General features: G+C 35.9%; 1 pseudogene; it reads left to right on the forward strand.

The window, feature by feature from the left end:
* The first annotated feature begins 2,279 nt into the window (after positions 1–2,279).
* On the forward strand, positions 2,280–14,572 carry LOC136319518 (proteasome subunit beta type-1 pseudogene; annotated as a pseudogene).
* The last annotated feature ends 10,795 nt before the right edge of the window (positions 14,573–25,367 follow it).

A 25,367-nucleotide genomic window follows, 5' to 3' on the forward strand; every position in this document is an offset into this window, starting at 1 on the left:
TTAAACAGGACATTGAAGGCATGGCAAAAATAAGAATATTGGTAAACAGACTATATTTAAATTAAGAAATTTTGTCATTCAAAATATATTACTAAGGGATCTAACAGGCACAAATGGGAGAAGATATTTAGATAGGCACTCTTTGGTCATTTCCCACTACAATATACTTGATAGCCTTTTTTTTTTTTTTACACATTACATATATATCATTTTTATAGTGTTAGAATAATATACTTTGTGATGTAAGAAAAATTATTATTTCCTGGTTTTGAAATTTTCTTTCCTGATTTTCATTTTGTGGAACCATGATAAACTACGTTATGTGTAAAGGTGATGTGAATTGCTTTTAGAATATTTCAATGTAGTGTCAATAAAATGAACAGTTAAGTCACAGGGCATGCATTGCTAAAGCTCTTGGAAAACTGCTTTCTTATGTATCATTTTAAAATGTTTTCCACTTTAACCATTAGCAAGTATATGTGAGTGCAGCATAGACTATTTTTAAAAGAGTATGTCATAGCATTATTTTTTTTATTCCTAAACATCATTTAAGTATTATCTTTCAAACTTTAAGAAGATATTGTGTGTGTGTGTGTGTGCGTGCATACATGCTGTGCTTGTGAGCACAAGATAGCAAGAGAAACAGTCAGAGAGACACTAAGGATTATCGAGGGCACTGAGATAGACAGGCTACTCTACTTGGACCCAGCTTGCAAGAAGCCTAGACTTGTTGACTTACCCTAATGCCTTCCTGTTGGACAGATAAAACATACTATGCTCACTTTGTTAAAGATGGTGCTGCCCATGTGGAAGCCCATTGCCCAGCTGGTATTGGTTGCCCTTCTTGCTTGGAATGTGCGTGATTATATTAATGTGTGTTGGGTGTGGGCTATGAGCAGGCAGGATCCTTGTAGCCTAGGGCTCGGTTTTGGGACTAAGCCTTTCCCACCCTTTTTGATGTAGGGTGATGCACTCTCATGAGGAATCCCATTATGTCTCAGATAAGTGACTTTGTATCAGAGACTTCCTTGTTTGTATATTGGATTAAAGGTTTTGGTTTCTACACTATAAAGTGGGGCAGACCGGGAGCTTGCTCTCTCGGTTCCTGAGATTAGCAGTAGAGGAGAGAGCAAAGAGGAGAGCAGGGAAGGGCCACTTGGAGGAGGAAAGAAGTGGCAGCTAAGATGGCAGAATGCTAAAGGAAAAGCCAGTTTGTGCAGAGTTTGTGCAGGGAGAAGGAAGGAGATGGGGAACAGAGGTGAATAAGGCTGGTGAGGTAGAAACCTTTGATCCTAGGAAACTTGGATAAGTCAGTAGCTTTGTGAGCACTGAATGAGTGGGTTTTGGAGCTCAGTGTGTGTTTTTACTTGCTCACCGGGTACAAGCTAGGATTAAAGGAGATGGACCACCAGTTCTTGGCTCCATTGTTTCATTACCGTCTGTCCAAATCTAATGCGAACCTGCATGGGCCAGGCGGCTGTGATGGTGGCTGCGACTACTGGCTTTACATTTGGCGTAGTCTGTGGCAGGATTCAATACAGATAAGTATGGAGTCACCACCACCTTTGAGTGGTGGAGTAGAGGACTGGCTGCTGTTATGGTTCCCTATGGCTGTCCTTTTGGGGGCCGTAGGCTGGCTAACTTTTACAGCTATGCGTGAGGAAACCGAGAGCCCTGTGGAAGAGGTTGCCTGGGACCTGCAAACCGAGCAGTGGAAGGAGCTGGAGCAAATGCGGGAGAAAGAGATGCCAACCCTGGAGCTGGAGGAAGCACTCGGGGAGAAGGCCAACGAGGTTTGCTAGATTAGCCTGGAAATGGAACAGCTGCTGGAGGAGGATTCAGAGGTTCGTGCATTGCAGATTGCCCTGGACATTGTGGAGAACCAGCAGTGGCAGGAGGCCGGGAGTGAGGCTGAGGCCAGGGATGAGGCCAGGCCCGGGGCTGCAAGGCCAGCAGCAGGAGCTGATGTTTCCAGTTCCTCTTTGGAGGATGAGTAGAATCGGGCTGGATTTGCAATCTGAAGTCTCCAGAACGTGAGAGCCCAGCAGGAAGGAGTTTCTACTATGCCACTGGCAGGTCTGTGATTTTGGGACATAGGGGTAAATGCCATCATGCTTTCCGGAGCAGAGATGGAAATGCTGACTGCCATTGCCACATGCTCTTCTTTGGGACAGTGTAAGACCTGCCAGGATGGCAAGGATGAGGGGGGTGGCTGAGGCCCCATGTGCGTGGACTGATTCCTGGACTATAGCCGGAGTAAGCACTGGCTCCTTTGCTAGATGGACTTACAGATTTTGGACAATGTGAAATACCCTGATGAGGGTGAGGAGGCAGCTTTGCTGGAGGCCCTTCCTCTGCCCTGGGAAGCCTGTTAAATGGTTAGAAAGAAGGCCGAGGACATTTTGGGCTTTTGCAAAGTGCTCAGAGACTGGTGAAATATACTTTTGTAATTGTTGAAATTGTATGATATATATATTGTATGATATATATATTGTTGTAATTTGTGTAATGTGCCTAATTTCCTTGTGCAGGAATATGTGTGCTTCAGATTGTGAAGAGAGCAAAAGGAATGGAATGTTGGTCAAATAAGTTTGTAAATATGAAATATATGTTTGCTCGCTTATAGTTTGCATTTTGTGTGGGAGACAGGCTGTAAGCTGGCAAAGTTATTATAGCCTAAGGTTTAGTTTTAAACTAAACTTTTGCACACATCCTTGACTGTTACATGATGTAGGGTGGTATACTCTTATGAAGAATCCTATTAAGCATCAGATAAGTGACTTTGTATCAGAGACTTCCTTGTTTGTATATTGGATTAAAGGCTTGGATTTCTACACTATAAAATGGGGCAGACCTGGAGCTTGTTCTTTCTTGGTTTCTGAGATTAGCATTAGAGAGGAGAGCAGAGAGAGGAGAGCAGAGAAAGGCCACGTGGAGGAGAGGAGAAGCAGCCAAGATGCTGGAGTGCTGAAGGAGAAGCCAGTTAGTGCAGAGTTTGGGCAGAGAGAAGGAGATGGGGAACAGAGGTGAATAATGCTGGTGAGCTAGAAACCTTTGATTTTAGGAAACTCGGATAAGTCAGTGGCTTTGGGAGCCCTGAATGGAAAGGGCAGTGTTTTCCCACTGTGTGTATTTCTTGCCCACCGGATGCAAGCTAGGATTAAAGCTGATGGCCCACCAGTTATCGGCCCCACTGTTTCATTACCATTTGTCTGAATCTAATGCAAACCTGCATGGGCCAGGTGGCTGTGATGGCGACCATGGCTACTGGCTTTACACTTCTATTCTCCTTGGGTCAAAGAAGTAGGCAGCAACCAGACTAAAGGACACTGCTGACGGCAAGATTGACTTCACAGAGCTTAGATCTTTCCTTTGGGTCAGTATGCACACTAGCAAAAAAGACTAGCCTTTTAATGATCTTTCCTTATTTTAATGATTAAAAAAATTCTCTCTTGGGTGGAGGTTCATCATGCTAATGAGACACGTGGCATATGAAGAAGCATGTAGTCACTGCACAGGCACCAAGAAACCTCTGCTTCTACATACCTAGCCTGAGCTTTTTCCCACCTAAGCTTGCTTTAAAAACCCCGCCTCAGCTTCCCTAAGGGAACCACTCCTTTCTTTTCAGAGTGTTGGTTTCCTTGTGCACAAGTTTAAGAATTCTTTCCCTTTGTCTAGTCTACCTTGGCATCCAGCAATCACTCTGTTTTCCATAATTAAAAATGGCAAGAACCCATGGCGCTGATAACAGCAAGGGTACTATATCTCATTTTTATTTTTTAGCTATATAAAAAAATCAAAATACTTATTATTTTCTCGAAAATCTAAATTATGTTCTAAGTCATACATATTATAATTTTATGCATTTATTAACAGTTATTATTTTATTGTTTTTAATTACCTTAGATAATGGATATACAATTATAGGGCTAACAGGCAAGGTTCTTTTCAAAAATTCATAGACAAGGTTATAGCAACTAATTGTAATGCAATAATTCAGGAAGTTTTTCTGAAAATCAAATTTGAGTATATTAAAATAGTTTCAAATTTCTTTTCCTTGGATGAAAGCTTCTTTTATAGTGCTAATGAATTTTAATTAGAAATCTACATTTAAAAACCATATTAAGGGGAAACTTTTTACTGATATATGCCAGGGGGTAAATAATATTAATGCTAAATACATATCTGTTATGGAAAGAATAAAATGAACTATGATACGCCTTTGTGTAAGCACAAAGTTCCAATACTCTTCGGTCATCCTTTGAATGAAAATTGAATCCCATTTTCTTTGTTCTGACATCAAATCTGAGCATTTCAAGAGGTAAACAGTCATCCTTTGATGGTTTACTTGATGGTTTACTTCAAAGGATGTAAGGAAATTAATCAAATTAATCCATTCTACTGGCAATAAAAATGATTCACTGATTTTGACACAAGGCATTTCAGAAGACTCTAATGAATATTGGGAAGGGGAAGACAAGTATTAAACTGGGTGTTAAAAAGAAGATTGCAATCTACTCAAATTCTTCTTTTTATGCCAGACTGAAAATGTAAATGAGTGAGGCAGACCCCTCCCTGCCCATTTTGTAAACAATGCAAAGTGCACAGCCCGACTGAGGGGACAGCTGCCACCAAGATGCCACACTGAAATCAGACCCAGACTTGGCAGAAAATCCTTTGAGTATGAAAAAGACAGAAATTCACAGTTTAAATTGAATTCTTTCCATTTTTGAACGTTGATGTTAAAAAAAAATGTCCTTGTGAGCCAAACTAACTAAGTTGAGAAGGTTCTTCTTATTAAGGAAACAGAAAAAGCATGATTTGACCTTGGGCCTGCCCCATCCCCAGTCATTTAACTCAAACCCCTTAAAGACATTTAAAAATATTTAAATGACGATTGTTTTTCGTGCCAGCATTTTCTTGGGAAGAAGCATCAAGAGAAAATTTATTTCCTGCCAAAAGATTAAAGTCCAAGCAACTTTAATCATATAGTTAATAATAATAAGATTGTTTATATATTTCCCAAAAACTGAGTAATTGTTTGTTACTTGAAAAGGAGGAAGAATATTGAAAAGATTAATTTTAAAAATTGCGGTAGTACACATATTTTCTGAAACAAAGATAAATTGCTCTCAATACACATTTTGCCTAAAATACATGTTTTCATATCTCTTCCAAATCACTAAATGAAGAATCATACTTTTTTCAACATCATAGCTGTAGGCATGACTCAGTTATATCAGTTCCATAGTCAGACTCTCTGATTCAAAATCCAGTTCTCATGCTAACTAGTTATTTCACTTTATATGTTTTACCCAAATTCCCTAAATTCCAGGTTCCTCATCTGAAAAATCATGGTCATTATGGAACCTACTTTGTAGGCTTGATATAAGAACTTCCTAAGAAAATCTTTAACCTCTAATCTTTAATCTTTTTTGAGCTTAACAATTCAAAAATATTAGAAAGTGTTCCATGCATTTTAGTTATTATTGTGTTTTTTGAAGTACTCATTTTTGTCTGATTGACATGGTAATATATACTGCTGTAAGTATCACATGATACATTTTCCTCCCAATTGAAAATTCACACATTTATAGCAGTCACCATCTTGGAGAAAAAATAGTATTTTTATTCCTTGTGGCACATATCTAATACATGTTTGAGATTATCTGGCTCTTCATGAAACAACCATAGAAGTATAAGTGGCCATGAAAATTATGTATTTCTTAGATAAAATGAATATGTAAGAACTCAGAGAGACTGAGTAATTTGTATGGGACAAAAAGTAAAAGGAATGGCAGAGCTGAGATTAAAAATAGTTTTGTTTTGTTTTGCTTTACTTATACATTTTTATCTGATGTGGAAAATAAAGACATGAAAAATATGAATGCCTTAATTAATAGATCTTATCCATTAAATTAGAAGGAAAAGGAATACATTAGCAAGAGAAAACCATTGTTTTTATGGAGAAATATATTTTGTTAGTTAAGCTATAATGTGCCAAACATCTGGGTACCTGTCAACCAATTCTATGTGATTGACGTAGTTTTCATGCACATCCAGATGTTTCGGCATTTTGAGATCTAGTTTTACATATTGACAGTCAATTCAAAACGTCAATAGAAAATTGTATTTAATGGGTGTTATAAAAAAGGGTCATCAAATTTATTTTAGTTACCTCTAAATAAATATTTGTTAAAGTCACATTTTTGAACAGATTTAAAAGTTTGAAGCAAACACGTATGAAGAGTACCCCTGTGGCACTGGTGATAAAATATATATATTCACTTGTCCCTTTCTAATACACAAAAGCAGTACAGTTGCTAACTTTATTTGAACTAAGGAAAGCTTTCTGACCACCTGAGATATCCAAAATAGATATCCTCTTGAAGGATGTTATTAGGCTAAAATAATATGAGATTTATCTTTATTGCTCCAAAAAAAATAAGAAAAATAAAATGTAATGAAAATGGTTATTTTAATGCTCTTTTTAAAAAAATAGAAGTTAAACATAGAACTTTGAATTGCTTTCCTCTTTTCTCCTCAGCTACTCAGCTAGTATTATATGTTACTGTTTTGGAGATCGGGAAATTCAACTCCACACAATACATCCAACTAATGAGATTGCAGAAGCATTGTGCTCTCCATCACTTCCTTATCAGTGACAGTCCATTAAAAGCTCTAACCCCAAGAAGTGAATTTCAGTTTTAAACTTTTGTATTCTGAAAACGGCCTTCGCCAGACTGTTAATAGATAAGATGAATACCACATTTGGTGTCAGTTCAAGACACCCTCCAAGAACTGTTTTGAAACCAACAGACCTGTTATCTTCTTTTACTAAGACTTTTTATAGTGCCATTTAGTGAGTTGTGAAGGAAGTTCTATTTGCCCATGTTTTTGTTTTCTAACACGATGCAGTATGTATACATACAGAACCTGTTTATAGTCTACATTTTAATTCCATCTTTTCTGAAAAGTCGAGTAGATATCCAAAAACCAATCTTCCTTATAATAGTGACATCATTTGTTCTTAGAACAGATAGGTGATGATTTATCCCTGAATCCTTAAAAGTTTTGGCCACAATAATTTAGACATACTCACACTTGAAAGCCAGAATTGTAAAATAATCACAGCGGCCTTACTAAACTTATTGTGGGCCAGTTTAAGAGGAGAAATTTAACAATTTCAAAGGCAAATATGTGACTTCACATCCTGAAGGAAGAAGGGGGAGATTTCTGCTCAGAAGTCCCAAGGAAACAACCACTGATGTAAAGTATCGCTTAGAGGGGGGAATTAAAGTTTTGCTATTTGAAATAATTTTAATAACCTGAAGGTTCATAAATTTCTTTCTATGGTTTTGATCATGACAAATCAAAATAAGAACTGAATTCAATTCCAAGATTCAGTCTCAGAGATTTCAAAAAATACTAGGGATTAGAATAGCATACAGATCACTATTCTATTTGTTCCCCAGTGGAGATGGACGATATGTATACAAATCTAGGGTTTGGGGGCTGTTCAATTAATAATGAGTGGATTTGACATATAAAATAACTAAGGAAATAATCAATCTAAACATAAGATGCTTTACTAATATTTAAGATGCAGAAATAAATATCTCTAGAAATGGTGACACAGAAACTAATTTATAGCAAGCAGAAAATAGGACAAGCTGAGCAATGTTGTGAGTTGAGTGACCAAAACATGGTGTGCTGAAGAGATCAACTCAGTTGTCCTGTCAGATACTGAGTTTAAAATCTGTTTACAAAATGCAGCAAAGAGTGTTGGGTCCTTTTGGAGAATTCTGTGTACAACAAAAGATGATAAATATATAGATAACAGGGTAAAAGATATATATTTGAGTGAAGTATGCTATATTTGACATCATTTTCTATCTTTAGTGAATATGGTTCTCATAATACCACAAAAGTTAGGAGTACTATCGAGAGATTGATAGGGTACAAATAAAAAAAAATTACTTACATTAAAATTATTATTAATATATCCAACACATAGTAATAATTTATTCTATGTATTGAAGTACTCTTTGTGTGACTTATTTTATTTTATCTCTGAATATAACTTATGAGGAAAAACTGTATAAATGCCTACCTCACAAATAAATAAATTAAGACTAAAAGAAGCTAGGTAGCTTTTTCCAGGGTTATAAAACTAGAAAGTATCTGAATGACAGTTTGAAGCAAGATACTATAATTCATAACCCATAAGTTATTCTTCATTTAGACATTTGTTATTTGATACAAAGAAAATCAATCCCTTTAGTGGTAGAAGTAATAATAAATGCATTTTTCAGACAAAATTTTATAAAAAAATAAGCTTTTAAATGAATCTACTCTAAACATAATTTTAATTTTACCCTTACAACATGCAAGAGATAGTTTTAAATATTTTTAATAATTCAAAATAATCTTCATAAATTTATATAATCTTTGCAAATTAAAACATGATAACTGTATAAATAATTAGAGTAAGTTGGTAAGTTAAATTTTCTTTGATTCAAAATAATCTTCATAAATTTATATAATCTTTGCAAATTAAAACATGATAACTGTATAAATAATTAGAGTAAGTTGGTAAGTTAAATTTTCTTTGTAGCATAGATTGTATATTCTGGTGAACAAGAAAAATATATTGCAACACCCATTTAAACAATTGTTTTTTATTATAAATACCATGTTTAATAAAACTATCCATAGACCTGAATGTAAAACATTTGATTATCACAGCTTTACTTTTTTCTTTTTGTAACAAATGATAAGATATTCAATTTCAGAACGATGAGCTATGACAAAGCTTTTTCTGTGTATCATTAGGATAAATGGTTGTAAATATTCTTCAACTTTGTTCTATATCTTTACAACAAAGCGTCATGACTAAAATGATGTCCATTTCTTCCATTTTATTTTATATTCCCACCACAATTATTACATCTTTAATTAAACTAAAAAGCCACAGAAGATTCCTGAAAGAGTGGCAGCAGAAGAAGGTGTCAAAGACTGAGGGGCAGGTGAAGTGGGGAATCAACAAATTTTCTTGACAAGGCCCTTGAATTAGCTCTCAGCTTGGAACTGCAGCTAGTAGGCCATCAGGAAGGTCTTGAAACTTCAGAGCCTGAGCACATGCTGGTTTGTGAGTTAATGGGTTGAATACTAGGGGTTCACTGTGAAGAGAATATGAGGGAAACCAGTGATCAATTAGTAGCTGTCCATGTGATGGTGCCCCAATGACTTGAGTGTGTACACCTCCATGCACTTGGGAGATAGAGCTTCACCATGGGCTCACCTGGAATGTCCAAAAGGCCAATGAGAAGCATTGACAGCCCTCACAGTACACACAGGCACAGTAACCAAAGTCTCCCTGCTAGATTTTTTCGAACATGTGGGTAAGGTCACAGCAGAAGTAGATCAATCCATAAAGCATCTCACTTACCTGCTCAATCAGGGCACTCTGGTTAAGGTTGTCTTCAGTTCTTTAGATTCTAGATCCAAGATAGTGTCTGAAGCTTGTCCAGAATGAGGCACCTGTTCTTTGAGTCTAGTGAAATTGGTTCCTAGATGTAGTCCTTATCTACTTCACAGAACTAATTGCCACAAAGGCCACAGATTCATTACACACAACACTATTTTTCTGTTGTTTAATTTATTTTTAATTATCACTTATTATTCTTCTATATTGATTTCCTAATGTGTCTTTGTCTATACAACTGTGTTTTCTTGAGTGATCTTAAAATTCTTTGAAAGTGTTATGTTTTATTTTACAAAACATGTAATAATTGAAAGTTTTCTTTTCATATTTTAATAAATTATTTATAAAAAGCAATACATAAGATTAACATTTTTAATTGCTATGTACTTTTTTTATAAAATTTTATCAATTTTAATGGGGTCACATCAATAAATCAGGGTACATATGTTCAAAGAAAATATCTCCAGGTTATCTTGTCATTCAATTATGTTGCATACCCATCACCCAAAGTCAGATTGTCTTCAGTCACCTTCTATCTGGTTTTCTTTGTGCCCCTCCCCCTCTCCCTCTCCCTCCTTCTCCCCTCCCTCCCCTCCAGTAACCACCACACTTCTGTCCATGTCTCTTAGTCTCGTTTTTATGTCCCACCGATGTATGGAATCATGCAGTTCTTAGTTTTTTTCTGATTTACTTATTTCACTCCATATAATGTTATCAAGATCCAACCATTTTGTTGTAAATGATCTGATATCATCATTTCTTATGGCTGAGTATTGAGTATCGGGTAGTGCCCATAATAAAAGGGATCAACTAAGTAAATTGATTTCATAATCAGAAGACACCTGTTTGACCTGACCTGTGGTGGCACAGTAGATATAGCCTCGATCTGGAACACTGAAGTTGCCAGTTCAAAACCCTGGAAGTACCTGGTCAAGGTACATATGGGAGTAGATGCTTACTGCTCTTCCCCCCTTCTCTCTCTCTCTATCTCTCTTTCTCTCTTTTTTTCCCTTCACTCTCTAAAAATGAATAAATAAAAAATAAAGATGGCATCTGTTTGTTCAGAATCAGATAAAAAAAAGAATAATACTATCAACCTAGAACATTCTCATCCCATTATTACTCCATGCAACCAGTCTCCTGGGTTCTAAAACTAAAAATCACTTTTTTTATAATTAATATTAATGAAATTGTACATTTTTTCATTTTTCTTAAGTGAGAAGTGGAGAGGCAGAGAGACAGTCTCCCACATGTGCCCCAACTGGGATTCACCCTGAAAACCCTCTAGGAGGCAATGCTCTGCCCATCTGGAGCTGCTGCTCTAATGCTTGGCAACCGAGCTATTTTAGCTCTGAGATGGAGGTCATGGAGCCATCCTCAGCACTTAGGGCCAACTTGCTCCAACCAAGCTACGGCTGCAGGAGGTGAAGAGAGAGTGTAAGGAGAGGGAGAGTGGTGGAGAAGCAGATAGACACTTCTCCTGTGTGTTCTCACCAGGAATCGAACCCAGGACATACACACGCTGGTCCAACTCTCTACCGGTGAGCCAGCCAGTCAGGGCCAAAATTTTATATTATGTACATTGTAAAAAATTGATTCACATTGTGTGAATAGTCTTCATTTTTTAATGGCTTCTCCTGTGACTCAATATTTGTGTGAGTAGTTTCCAGTTTTGGCTTACAAATAAGGCTGATATGAATATTCTGGTGTGCACCTTTTGGAGAACTGATACATGCACTTGCTGTAGCATTCATGCACATAAGCAAGAGTGGAGTTGATGATCTTTGGAAATGGCTATGATGTTCAGCTATTGTAGATACCGCAAACAGTTGTATGAACTGGCTATATGCTTGAGTGTTGAAGTAGATAATTGTCTTTTATATTTATAAGAAATTTTAAAACTCAGCTTTAATTTTTTATTTAAAGAAACATTTAGAGACATGTTTTCACTTTATATTTTACCATATTTTATTATTTCTAGTTTTATAAGATCATTCATTGTAAGAAAAATGTGACTTGCTTCAAAATGTCCAAAGACTGTTGGAAAAATTGGGAAGCAGAAAGTTAGATTTGAGAACACAGATATATAAGAAGATCAATTTACAGTTTAATAATTCACTTACCTCTATTTCATTCTTCTATTACCTGATTGTTAGAGTATTTTTATTTATCCCCAATATTGTTTTTTTTAACATTTTTTTTATTTTTTTGTATTTTTCTGAAGTGTGAAGTGGGGAGGCAAAGAGACAGTCTCCCACATGCACCAGACCAGGATGGCCCAACCAGGATCCACCCGGCATGCCCACCAGGGGGCAATGCTCTGACCATCTAAGGCGTTGCTATGTTGCTACCGGAGCCACTCTAGTCCCTGAGGCAGAGGCTGTGGAGACATCCTCAGCACCCAGACCAAACTTTGCTCCAATGGAGCCTTGGCTGCGGGAGAGGAAGAGAGAGATAGAGAGGAAGAAGTGGGGGAAGGGTGGAAAGGCAGATGGGTGCTTCTTCTGTGTGCCCTGGACGGGAATCAAACCTGGGACTCCTGCACACCAGGCTGACTGACACTCTACCACTGAACCAAACTGGCCGGTGCTACCCTTTTTATATGACTAATAATCTTTTCAGGTTTTCAATGGTTTCAGGCTAATCATATCCCTATTTTAGATTGGAATATTTGTCAATATTAATAAACATTTATTTTATTTTTATCACATTTTTAATATTTTTCCTTTTATAAAAACACATATTTATTTTTTGTCAAATACTTGGGTAATTTTATTTTAAATGTATCCATATTTGTAGATGTTTTGTATTTTATTCTCAGACTATACATTGTTTTTTGATTCAGAAGTTTAACCAAAAATGGTTTATTGCTATAACATTTATAATTTTATTAATGTTTCTTTTTTGTCTAGGCCTCCATCACAGTTGTAATTTTTTAACAGAATCTTTACTTCCATTATTAAAGCTCACTCAAACCCATTTTTTACTGATATTATTACCTTTTTATTTCAGCTTGTTTTTTCCATGTAATTATTTCTGTTTTATAGATGTTACATATTTTTATGTAATTATGACAGCAAAGATTTTCTTAAAGTTCTACTAGAGTACTGAAATTTTTATTTGATACCTACATACTGAGCTTCAACTATGTACCCAAGTGTTTCTAGGTCCTGAGAATAGATTTTTTTTGTCTCATCATGACATAAAAATATCTCTGTACTTGAGGAACTGAAATTCTGTGTAGGGCTGGGGAGGCAATCAATAAACATTACCAAACACAAAAGTTAATAACATAGTAAACCTAACAGAGTTTTCAGATGTGTGATATTGATGTGAGATGGTCATGTATGGCTTCCATGAGAAGTGGAATTGAAGAAGTCAGTCAAACAATTATGTGGCAAAAGTCATTTCTAGGCAAAAGAAATATCTTGTGAAAAGCCCTGTATCAGGACCAGTATAAAAACACATTTGCTCACCTTTGGCAAAATGTTACTTTCACATACATTTGCACCTTACTACTGCTAAAATGTTATGTTTTAGTCTAATACAGTCTTTATTCCAGTTCTCAAAAATGAGTATAGAAATGTATTACCAGCCTGACCTGTGGTGGTGCACTGTATAAAGCATCGACCTAGAACACTGAGGTTGCCAGTTCCAAAACCCAGATTTGCCTGGTCAAGGCACATATGAAAGTTGAAGGTTCCTGCTCCTCCCCAGTCCTCCTCTCTCTCTCTCTCTCTCTCTCTCTCTCTCTCTCTCTCTCTCTCTCTCTTCCCCCTCCTTCCCTCATCTCTCTAAAATGAATTAATAAAAATTTAAAAAATGCATTACCTCCTCTTTGGAAAAATATAATTGTATAACTCATCAGAAAATTTTAAGTTATATTATAAACAGAGATTTCTTAATGTAAGACATAAAGAGTTATTTTAAATAATTTAAAGTTAATTTTTATCATTAATTTAGAATCACTTTGCATGCTTTCAATTAATTTAGAAATTGCCTCTCACAAGAAGGGGCATTTAAGATGCATTTGAGCCTGTACAGGCAGTGGTGCAGTGGATAGAGCATCGGACTGGGATGCGGAGGACCCACTTTTAAAACCTCAAGGTCGCCAGCTTGAGCGCGGGTTTATCTGATTTGAGTAAGGCTCACCAGCTTGAACCCAAAGTCCCTGGCTTGAACAAGGGGTCACTGTGTCTACTGTAACCCTCCAGTCAAGGCACAGATAAGAAGGCAATCAATGAACAACTAAGGTGCTCCAAGAAAGAGTTGGTGCTTCTCATCTCTCTCCCTGTCTGTCTGTCCTCTCTCTGTCTCTTTCTGACCTTGTCACACACACAAAAAAGGCATTTGATCTTTGAAAAACCTTGGCTACATTTTTATAAGTTTTAAAAATCATTCTTCTTTGAAAAGAATAGCATGTGTTTCTTTGCATAATTCAACTTAAACTTTAAAGTTTCATTCTTTGTAAATGAGTTTGCTCGATTTTTTGAAAATGCATATTTCTATATGCACAATCGTTTAACAGAAGTCTAAAATTTAAAAGTATTAAGCAGAAAACTAAAAACTTGCTGTAGGATTTAATTTTCCTAAACAGTCATTGGGTGTAACAGTTTTCATAAAATTGTCTTACCCTGACAAAAATTACTGAAGCCATACTAATGATGCATAATTGTTTCAATAATAAGGCTGTGAGGGTGATTACTGCAATGCAGTCAACAATTCTCTCTTCAAAGTGCTTCTTTCCATACTATGTTTACAACATTCTCTGGTGTCTTGATGAAGCAGGGAAGGGAGCTGTGCAAAGTTATGGGCTGGTGTGGTCCTACCAGAGAGACTACTTCAGGGCAGAGACCCCTGCAAGGCCAGAGGCTCAGGAAGTCCCTGCTTGGCATCCAGGTTAATTTTAAGAACATACAAGCCGTGGAGCATATCCCACTGAGTTCACACAGAGCTATGCTGCATGTGAAAGATGTCTTCATGTCTGTGTCCCAGAGGGACTTGTATACTGGGGAAACAGCCAGGATCTTCACTGTAACGGAAGAGGGTATCAGCAAGGACACTGTTTTCCTGAGAAAGGATTGATTTATATGCTATTATCATGAATGCTGGTTATCATAAAATGCTGGTTAATTTACACCTCGGACTTGTCAAGCTTACTTATTTTATTAAAAGTAAAACCTGAAGTATTAAAAAGGAAAAAAGAAAGAAAAATGCTGTTAATCGTTGCAATAAATGTATGAGCTCAGATGGGAAAAGAGTGGACTGTGGCTCCTTGGGACAGAGGATCTTACAGTCACACGTGGAGGAAGGTGAGAGAGGCCCTCCAAACTGAAAGTGTGCGTTAGCAGTGGACAGAGAGTACTGATTCCAGGAGTAAGCTGTTCCATTAAGAATACCCAGATTGCTTCTTTTCTCCTGTTCCTCCATCTTTATGATCCCTGCTTCTCTTTGCATCAAAGCAAGCTTTTGTAAGTGGATTGCATTTAGTTTGAAGACCTGTGGTCTCCTCATTCTGATAAGCAATCACAGATACTCACTTAGTCTTGGTAATCATCCCCTGTAAAGCTCCAACTCTTACTACGTGGATTTGAAGTTTATATTTATGTAAAAAGTTCAGTATGATCTGTCACTCTCAAATTAGCTTGCTGATGAGTTTAACTTTGGCAAAGGACACAACACGACCTTATGTTCAGAGAGTTAAGAGTGGATTTAGATACCTATAGCTGGACAACTGTAGCTCAGACTGACCTCTGAGTACCCATTCCCTGTTCACATACTTCAAGGGTGGTTGTCCAGCATCACAAAGTCCAGAATGAAAGGATATGTGGTCTTGGGATTGAGGCCAGATATATTCGCGTCCCATACTGGAAACATCCTCCTGCTGTTCTTAGTCATTATAATCTTTGGAGTGTAGCCACGTCTACCTTTTCTAGGTCTGCATTGGGGTTGCTCCTCTCTTTGCCAGGCTGAAGCTCTCTCTCCATGGAGCTCAACTGGTGGTCCACTCTGTACATCAGGCTCTTCTCCCAAGCTCTGGATACATGGGAGATTTTTTTCCTGCCTCCCTCCTCACAGCACCCCAAACCTAACTTGCTACCTCAGAGCCATCTTGAACTCCTTTCACTGGCTACTTTTTCAAGAAGAGGAAATGTGAAGACCTGCAGTTCTCAGACATAGACTTGAGGAAATTTTGAAGAGAGGGGAAAGGGACAGAGGGGACAAAGTAAGGACTAAAATAAATCCTTCTGGCTTTGAGATTGCTTTACACAATTAAAAGTTATACTATTGACTAGCACATAATTTTTAATATACAAGTAAAACTTTCAATATCTTTGAAGTTCCTTTTAGATGATATTAAATGTGTCAAGATATAAATCATGGCCCTGGCCAGTTGGCTCAGCGGTAGAGCGTCGGCCTGGCGTGCGGGGCACCCGGGTTCGATTCCCAGCCAGGGCACATAGGAGAGGCGCCCATTTGCTTCTCCACCCCCCCTCCTTCCTCTCTGTCTCTCTCTTCCCCTCCCACAGCGAGGCTCCATTGGAGCAAAGATGGCCCGGGCGCTGGGGATGGCTCCTTGGCCTCTGCCCCAGGCGCTAGAGTGGCTCTGGTCACGGCAGAGCGATGCCCCGGAGGGGCAGAGCATTGCCTCCTGACGGGCAGAGTGTTGCCCCTGGTGGGTGTGCCGGGTGGATCCTGGTTGGGCGCATGCAGGAGTCTGTCTGACTGTCTCTCCCCGTTTCCAGCTTCAGAAAAATACAAAAAAAAAAAAGATATAAATCATGTGTACATCAGGATTACTAGACTGTTCAGTTTTCTATGATATTAGCTATTTATGCTGTTTTAAAATATATTGGCTGCTAATATTTAAAGTTTGATAGATATGTTTAAAGTTTTCCTACAGGATTCTTATGAAAGCTACAATTTTTTGACAATTTAGAATTATAGTTAGTTTTTGGTGACGACTTGGTAAAGTACTAGAGGCTGTGAAACTACTTTTTGTGTTTTTCAAGCAACACCTGGATGCCTGTGAACCTGACCCACACAAACTAGTTAATTTAGTTCCTTAATCTGCCTGCCAAACTGTTGTGGTAGCTTTTTGATATCAAATATAATATTTGGTCTCCAAACTTACCTGAATGCAAATCTTTGAATAGGAATGCTAGCTCAGATTGAATTCCAGGTCTAATTGTTTTGACATTCCTAGACAGTTTGCGCTGAAACCTACTATTGATCAAATAGCTAATACAGGCTTCATATCTTATTACTTTTTATGTAATGTGCTTTCTGGTGCTGTGTTAAATGCAATAAAAAATTAGAGGATAAAATATTAATCTGTTCTTTCTACCTAGCAGAAATGGACAAAACATGTATTAATGAGCAACATCAATCTATTTCAGAGGCTCTGTATGTTCAGTTTACTGCTGAAATGTGGTAGAACATTCACCATAAACACTTTTTTTATAATTTCCTCACAAAGTCTATGAGTAATGTGAGTATTAGCAAAAACAAATTTAGTAGTTTTCAAAACTGCACCTATAGTACAGACCTCAAACTATGACACAAATTTCAAGCAACACATATATTTTTTCCTTCTTCTATTAGTCATCCAAACAAATGTGGGATGTTATCTCATTGTTTTAATTTTTATTTTCCTTATGATTAGTTACAGTGAGCATATATATATATATATATATATATATATATATATATATATATATCTTGGTCAGTTTTATGTCCTCTTTGGAGAAATATCTAGTCAAGTCCTATGGCCATTTTTTTAATTGGGTAATTAGTTCTTTACAATGAAAATATAGGGGTGTCATATATTTTTGAAAACCCTTTTTTAAATATAGGGTTTGAAAATATTTTCTCCCAATCCATAGGTTGACTTTTACTCTGTTGATTGTTCCCTGTGCTCTTCAGAATCCTTATAGCAGAGGTTGGGAAACTTTTTGGCTGAGAGAGCCATGAACGCCACATATTTTAAAATGTAATTTCATGAGAGCCATACAATGACCCGTGTACATTACACATTATCCAATAAAAATTTGGTGTTGTCCCGGAGGACAGCTGTGATTGGTTCATGCCACCCGCAACCATAAACATGAGCAGTAGAAAATGAATGGATTGTAATACATGATAATGTTTTATATTTTTAAATGTTTTATATTATTAAAGATTTGTCTGCAAGCCAGATGCAGCCATCAAAAGAGCCACATCTGGCTCGCAAACCATAGGTTCCCAACCCGTTTTATAGTTTGATGTAATCCCACTTGCTTAGCTATGCTTTTGTTGCCTGTGTTTTTGGTGTTATATCCAAAAAAATCATTGCCAAGACCAATATCTTGAAGCTTTTGTCCTGTTTACTTCTGTAAGATTTGCAGTTTCAGGTCTTACGTTTAAGTCTTTAATTCATTGAGGTTTCTTTGTGTGTATGGTGTGATCCAAAGTATTAATTTTATTCTTTTATATCTTTTTGGATATCAGTTTTACTCACACTATCTGTTTTGACTATCATTTCTCCATTGTAAATTATTGGCACTCGGTTAGAAGATCAGTTGACTATATTGCATATGCATAAGTTTATTCTGGGTTGTCTATTTTTCTATTGGTTTCTATGTTTGTCTTTATGCTAGTTCAATACTCATGTGATTACTGTAACTTTGCGTTATATTTTGAAAACAGAAAGTGCAATACCTTCAACTTTGTTCTTTTTCTGAAGATTGTTTAATTTCCACATATTCATGAATTTTCCAGTTTTCTTTCTGCTACTCTTTCTAGTGTCATTCCATTGTGGTCAGAGAAGATACCTGGTTTTACTTTAATCTTCTTAAATTTGTTAAGAATTTTTTTAAAACCTAGAGAAAAACATATGCAATTGAAAATAATGGGTATTCTAGTGATGTTAGGTAGAATGTTCTATGTATATGTTAGGCTTCATTAATCTATAGCAGTGGTTCTCAAATTTTTGAAGTAGGGGTGAATTTAAAATCCTACAAACAATTGTAGGCACACTATATACAAATTTCTGAGAAATATAGTATAATTATTAAGTCAAATTTTTTTTTTTTTGTATTTTTCTGAAGCTGGAAATGGGGAGAGACAGACAGACTCCCGCATGCGCCCGACCGGGATTCACCCGGCACGTCCACCAGGGGCGATGCTCTGCCCTTCCGGGGCGTCGCTCTGCTGAGACCAGAGCCACTCTAGCGCCAGGGGCAGAGGCCAAGGAGCCATCCCCAGCACCCGGGCCATCTTTGCTCCAATGGAGCCTTGGCTGCAGGAGGGGAAGAGAGAGACAGAGAGGAAGGAGGGGGAGGGGTAGAGAAGCAAATGGGTGCTTCTCCTATGTGCCCTGGCCGGGAATCAAACCCGGGTCCCCCGCACGCCAGGTCGATGCTCTACCGCTGAGCCAACCAGCCAGGGCCAAGTCAAATATTTTTTAAAAATATATAAAGTCCAAGCATGCTTTTATGGTAATTAAATGAAATAAATATGACAAAATTAAATTTATTCTGACATTAAAAAACATTTTTATGGAACATTTTTTGAGTTATACTTTTTAGAATTTGTAAAAAAGAGGGAATAAAAATTTTAAAAAATGACCAAAAAGTTATCTTTTTATATATATAGATACATTCTTAGTAAGATTTAGTAAATTCAGCAGGTCCCAGCACAAATGGTTTAAGTTTTTTCATTCTTGTGTTTATGAGAAACATGAGCCTGATGTGTCCTAGTGATTTCTTCAATGTTTGGGCATATATTTGAAAGGCAAACTCTCATTTTCTCATCAATACATTGAAGAATTCTGTCTTCTCTTAATTGTGTTGAGTGCAGAAAACCCCCACCATACATATCATCTTAACATTACACTAAACAAAGGATAGAAGAAACTCAGTTTTTCCAAGGAACATAGGAGATAGTGTAAACAATCCAGCACCACAGCTTAAGAGCCTTTTGCAACCTAATCAGGCAAGTGAGATGGGGGGTTGGGCAGACTGTCAGTTTACAGCCAATTCCCCATACCTCTGTCCTCCAAAAATCTAAACTTCAAAAACCCTGTTGGTTTTTTGGTCCCCAACAGGCACATATTTCTCTGGAATACTATAGGGCTCACCAGGAAATCTTCTAGGGTGCACCAGTGCACCCTGGCACACACTTTGAGAATCACTGATCTATAGTATTATTCAAGTTATCTTTCTTCTTAATTTTATCTAGATGTTTTCTCTATAATTAGAAGTGGGATATAGAAGTGGCCTAGTGTTATACTATTGCTGTATATTTTTCTTACCTGTTTTGTCAGTGTTTGCTTTATACATTTAGATACTTTGATGTTGAGTGAATTCATATTTATAATTGTTATGTCTTCCTGATGAATTGATACATTTATTACTGTACAATGTATGTCTTTGTCTCCTAAAACAGTTTTTAGTTCAAAGAGACAATGTGTTAAGTATTATTAAGTTTCATTAATACAAAGTCATAAAATACATCTTGTGCTATATCTTTTCTTTTTTTAATTTTTTATTGAATTTATTAGAGTGACATTGGTTAATAAATTTATACAGGTTTTAGGTGCACAATCCTATATAAATCATCTGTATATTTTATTGTGTGTTCACCACCCTAAGTCATCTCTCTGCATCACCAGCTCTCCCTGCTCTACCCTCCTCCACTTACATCACCCTTCTTTCACTCCTGCAATCCCCATACCATTTCTGTGTCTATAAGTATTTTTCCTTTGCTTAACCCTTCACCTTTTTCACCCAGCACACCAACCCTCATCTCCTGTCATTTTTGAGTACTTTTATTTGTAATTATATTTATTCATATTTGATTAATTAACAAATACATGAAAATATCTCACTCAATTTTTGTTTTCTTGGTAATAGAGGAATTGAAGCTAAACTAGTAATATTTCTAATTTATAAATATGGTAATAAAATTGAATAAGCATTTAAGTATTGGATAAGTATAATTAAAGAATAAAAAACATTATATAAGTGATTCATTATTATTAATGTTAAGTTTCTTTGATTTCTAAATTGAAAACTTTAAAAATATTATATATATGTACTTGCATTATAAATTTATAGCTAAGAATTGCACATATTGATAGAAATATATTATCTTATGTATAAAGAAATATATTCCCTCATTCATTAGTTAATTTTTATGACCCTTGTGGGATAAAAATTAACTATTTGAAAACTTGCTATTATGTTTGTATTTTTTTATAAAAAGAAAAAAATTATATTCTATTAAAGCTTAAATTTTTAAATTCAGAAAGAAAAATATATTAAGGTCTTATTATCTTGATCATTTTCACCTTTTAAAAAATATATATATATATGTTTTTAATAAAGATACCCTTATCAGGAAATAATCATTTCTGCTGACAAAACAAATGCTTGATAATTAATTTAAATTATGTTTATCTTTGGAAAAAATAAAAACAATTGTAGAAAACTAATCAAAGAGAAGAAAACTATATCCTTTAAATTGTAATAAATTAATTTGCAATGTATGTGATATGATGCTAGACTGTGAAAATAAGTAAAATCACAGGTAAATGTTAAAATATAGTAATGAAGTAATAAATACCTGGATAATTATTTCAGACATTATAATTGTGGGTTTCTGGGATAGGATGATGGTACCAGCCACTCTCTTCGGGAACAAAACTACAGTGATTTATACTCCATTGTCAGAGATCAGGGAGAGCAAATTATAGAAATAAAGTAACGAGATGATTTATTCCACCAGCATACATTTTTAAATATTGATAACAACTTATCTTAAAAGTAAAGCCTGAATATTTTTAAATTCTTGATTTTAAAATTAGAATTGAGCATTGTTATACTTTGCAAGCTGAAATTATTTAAATCTTACTCTCAGTTGTATAGTCTCAATAAAGGGCAATTCTTTTTATTATAGCTATTTTAATGGTATATTTTGTGTAAAACAATATTTTCCTAATCAAAAAGTATAATTAGTGAAATTAAGAGCAGATTTGAGTTGTAAGCATGACTATTTAGACAATAAAGGTATAATCAGGGCACAACAATCCACAAGGTAAAAATTTAGTCTAATTGAAAGTCAATTATTTTATTTACTTTTAATTCACAAGGTATATATGCTTGCAAATAGAAGCAGCTTCTTGCCAAGAAAGTAGGAAGAAATGAAGAACCTTGGCTTAGTGATATTTCAAACTCAGCAGGACAAAGCAAAATAAACAACTACACATTTTATACATAAAATTAAAATATGCTAGAAAAATGTTTATATGCATGATTCCAGTGAGTTAAATTGTTTCTACTCCAAATTTTTCATATTAGTTCAACAATAAGCATCCTTATATCATAAATAACTATACCTTGTATGTAAATTGCATTATAATTTTAACATATTTATTGTTATCAAAAAATATATGCACATTTAAAAAATCACATTAAATAATATATTATAATGAAAATGAACATTCTCATACCACTTCTACACTTCTAGATCTACTCTCTAGAGAACTTCTTTAAAATTGTTTATACTTTGGTCATTCCCCTTCCAAAATAAAATATTTTATTTTTCTGTATTTATTAACTCCGGTAACATTGTTCTCCCGATATCATATATAAATATTTAATTTGCTCAAGTCCTCTTCTCCATCTCTGTGTTTGACAATCGTTTTATTGTATTTGACTTTTCTATCAATTATCATTTATGTAAAAAATATAATTAAACTTCAATTTGTTTTTTCTAGCATTTCTTATTTAGTTTCCATTTTTTATATAATATTAATATCCTTCCTTCTCTACCAAATTTCTCCACTATTTTTTGTGTATTAGATACACTTTACATCTTCAGAGCTCTAATTTTCTTACCATTCTTTGAGCATAACATCTTGTCTATACCTAAAGACATATTCTTAAATTTTAAAGCCAATAAGCAGTATTTACATCATTATTGTTGTAAGCACATTAAGCAATGAAATACCAGTTAGCTTTCCATCTCTAAGAGTTCAAAGTCACCTTCCAAATACTACTTGAGGGAGAATGTTAGGCTAAAAGGATTTCCTGGACTGGTAAAAAAAAAGGATTCAAATCATGTTTGGAAAATAATTTTTTATCCTCAGTTACTATCATATCTGGGGTTTATATTGACCAGTTAAAAATTATACATCCTGCTTTTATCCACAACATATTTTAGTTTTAAATTATGCTTATCATTGTGTTCTAATACTTTTTTTTATCTAAAGATTTTATGTATTGATTTTAGAAAGAGGAGAGAGAGAGAGAGAAAGAGAGAGAAAGGAAGGAGGAGCAGGAAGCATTGGTAAGCCCAGGGCCACTAACCGCGAACCTCAGCATCCCAGGTCAACGTTGTATCTACAGCGCCCCCACAAGGCAGGCCCTCTTTCTTTCCCAAAAGAACCTGTAATGATCTGTACTGGAATTTCATTACCTGCTCTAACCGGTTTCTATCTATCTATTTTATATTCTCTTTCCATAACTTTCTTTTGCTTGTTTTACATATTAGGTTTCTCTCTTCTCTTAAATTCACAATGTAAGACCTTCTAAGCTATGAAATTAATAGGTAGCATTCATATATATATGAATGAGACCCCAAGGATCTTATTTAGATATTGGCCAGTACTTGTTTCTTCAACTGACTTCAAGTCGGTCTGCCTTATAGTTAGTCTGTAATCAGGCGGAGTATTGCAGGACGAGGGAATGCAGCGAGTAATCTTTCCTTTTGACCCAGTCATAGCAATTTTCCTAGATCTGACAACACATACATCACACCAATAATGGCTTTATTCTGATATCAACATTCAGACTACTACTCTACTTAAATTTCAATATAGTTATTTAATCAATGTCACACTGTTAAAGGTAATTTTCTAAGTAAAATTTAAAAATTAAAAATAAATAAATATAAACATTTAATTTTTAGATAAAATGTTCATTTTGAGGTAATTTTAGATTCTCTGGAAGTTGTGAGAAATAATAGAGAAAGCTCTCACATACACATTACTTGGTTTCTCTTAATAATGATCTATTAAACATTGTAGCATAATTTTACAACTGAATATTGGCCTGTTACTCTCAAGACAGAGAAGAATTTCATCATCCCAAGGATCTCTGATGTTGTACGTTTATAGACACACTTACTTCTTCATTAACACTTGGCAAACATGAATCTCTTTATTTCTATAATTTTGTCATTACAAAAGGGTAATATAAAGGGAATCCTATAGTATAGGATTTACATACTGTAGGATATTTTTCATTTAGTTTTGTAACTTTTTTTTCCCTAAACATAATTCTCTGGAGATTCATCCAGGTTGTTGTGTTTATCAAAAGCCTCTTCCAAAGGTGAAGGAATTAAGAAGTACAAATTGGTAGTTACAGAATAGTCACAGGAATGTAGGGTACAGCATAGGGAATATAGTCAACAATACTGTAATAACTGGATGGTGCCAGGTGGGTGTAAGATTCTCAGGGGAACGCTTTGTAAAATATTGTCTAACCATTATGTTGTACAAGTAAACTTGATACAAAACATTAGTGAATGTGAACTGTAATTGAAAATAAAATTTTATAAAATTTGGTAAAGTATCTAAAACAAACAAAAAAAATAGCTCCTGGATTTATTACTAAGTAGTATTCCATGAATTAACCACTCACCTATTGAAGAACACGAGTCATTTTGAGTTTTGAATTACACGTAAAACTGCTATACACATTTGTGTATGAGTTTTTGTGTATTAATTTTAATTTCTTTGGGATCAGTGCTCAGGAGTACAATTGCTAGATCATATCATACTTTTTTTTTCCTTTAAAGGACTTCTCAAGTAATTTCCATAGCAGTTGTACCAGTTTGAATTTCTACCAGCAATATATGAGAAATTCAGTTTCTCTACATCTTCGCCAGCATCTGGTGTTGTCACTACAGTGATATTATTGTATTTTGCCCATATCTCACTGAAAAGACACACAGTGTTGTAGGTTGAGAGATTTCACTTGGGCCCTGGCCGGTTGGCTCAGCGGTAGAGCGTTGGCCTGGCGTGCGGGGGACCCGGGTTCGATTCCCGGCCAGGGCACATAGGAGAAGCACCCATTTGCTTCTCCACCACCCCCTCCTTCCTCTCTGTCTCTTCCCCTCCCGCAGCCAAGGCTCCATTGGAGCAAAGATGGCCCCGGCCCCGGCCACGGCGCTGGGGATGGCTCCTTGGCCTCTGCCCCAGGCACTACAGTGGCTCTGGTCGTGGCAGAGCGACGCCCCTGGTGGGCAGAGCGTCGCCCCTTAGTGGGCATGCCGGGTGGATCCCGGTCGGGCGCATGCGGGAGTCTGTCTGACTGTCTCTCCCCGTTTCCAGCTTCAGAAAATAATAATAATAATAATAAATAATAATAAAAAAAGAAAGATTTCACTTGATTAGGGTTTTAGTTTGCTGTCATAACAAAATATCCTAGACTGTATAGTTTAAATAACAAAGAAATATATTTTTTCACAATCCTGGAAGCTAATTCCAAGATGTCAGCAGGGTTGTATTTTTTCCAAGGCCTCTCTCCATGGCTTGTAGATGGCCATCCTCTCTCTGTGCTCCCACATGGTAGTCTTCTGTTTGTGCCTGTGTCTTAATTGCCAGTTATATTGGATTAGAGTCAACCCTAATTACTTCATTTTAACTTAATTAACTCTTTACATACCCTATCTCTAAATACAGTCACATTCTCAGATTAAGCCTGGAGGTTAAGACCTCAACAAATAAATTTGGGGGGAGGTACAATTTGGTTCAAAAAAGTAAGAAATGTCTATTTTGCCATTCTTCATATGTAAGTTTCAATCATTTTCTATTAAAACACCAGCAAGAATT

The sequence above is a fragment of the Saccopteryx bilineata genome, chromosome 1, assembly GCF_036850765.1.
Source record: "Saccopteryx bilineata isolate mSacBil1 chromosome 1, mSacBil1_pri_phased_curated, whole genome shotgun sequence".
NCBI lineage: Eukaryota > Metazoa > Chordata > Mammalia > Chiroptera > Emballonuridae > Saccopteryx > Saccopteryx bilineata.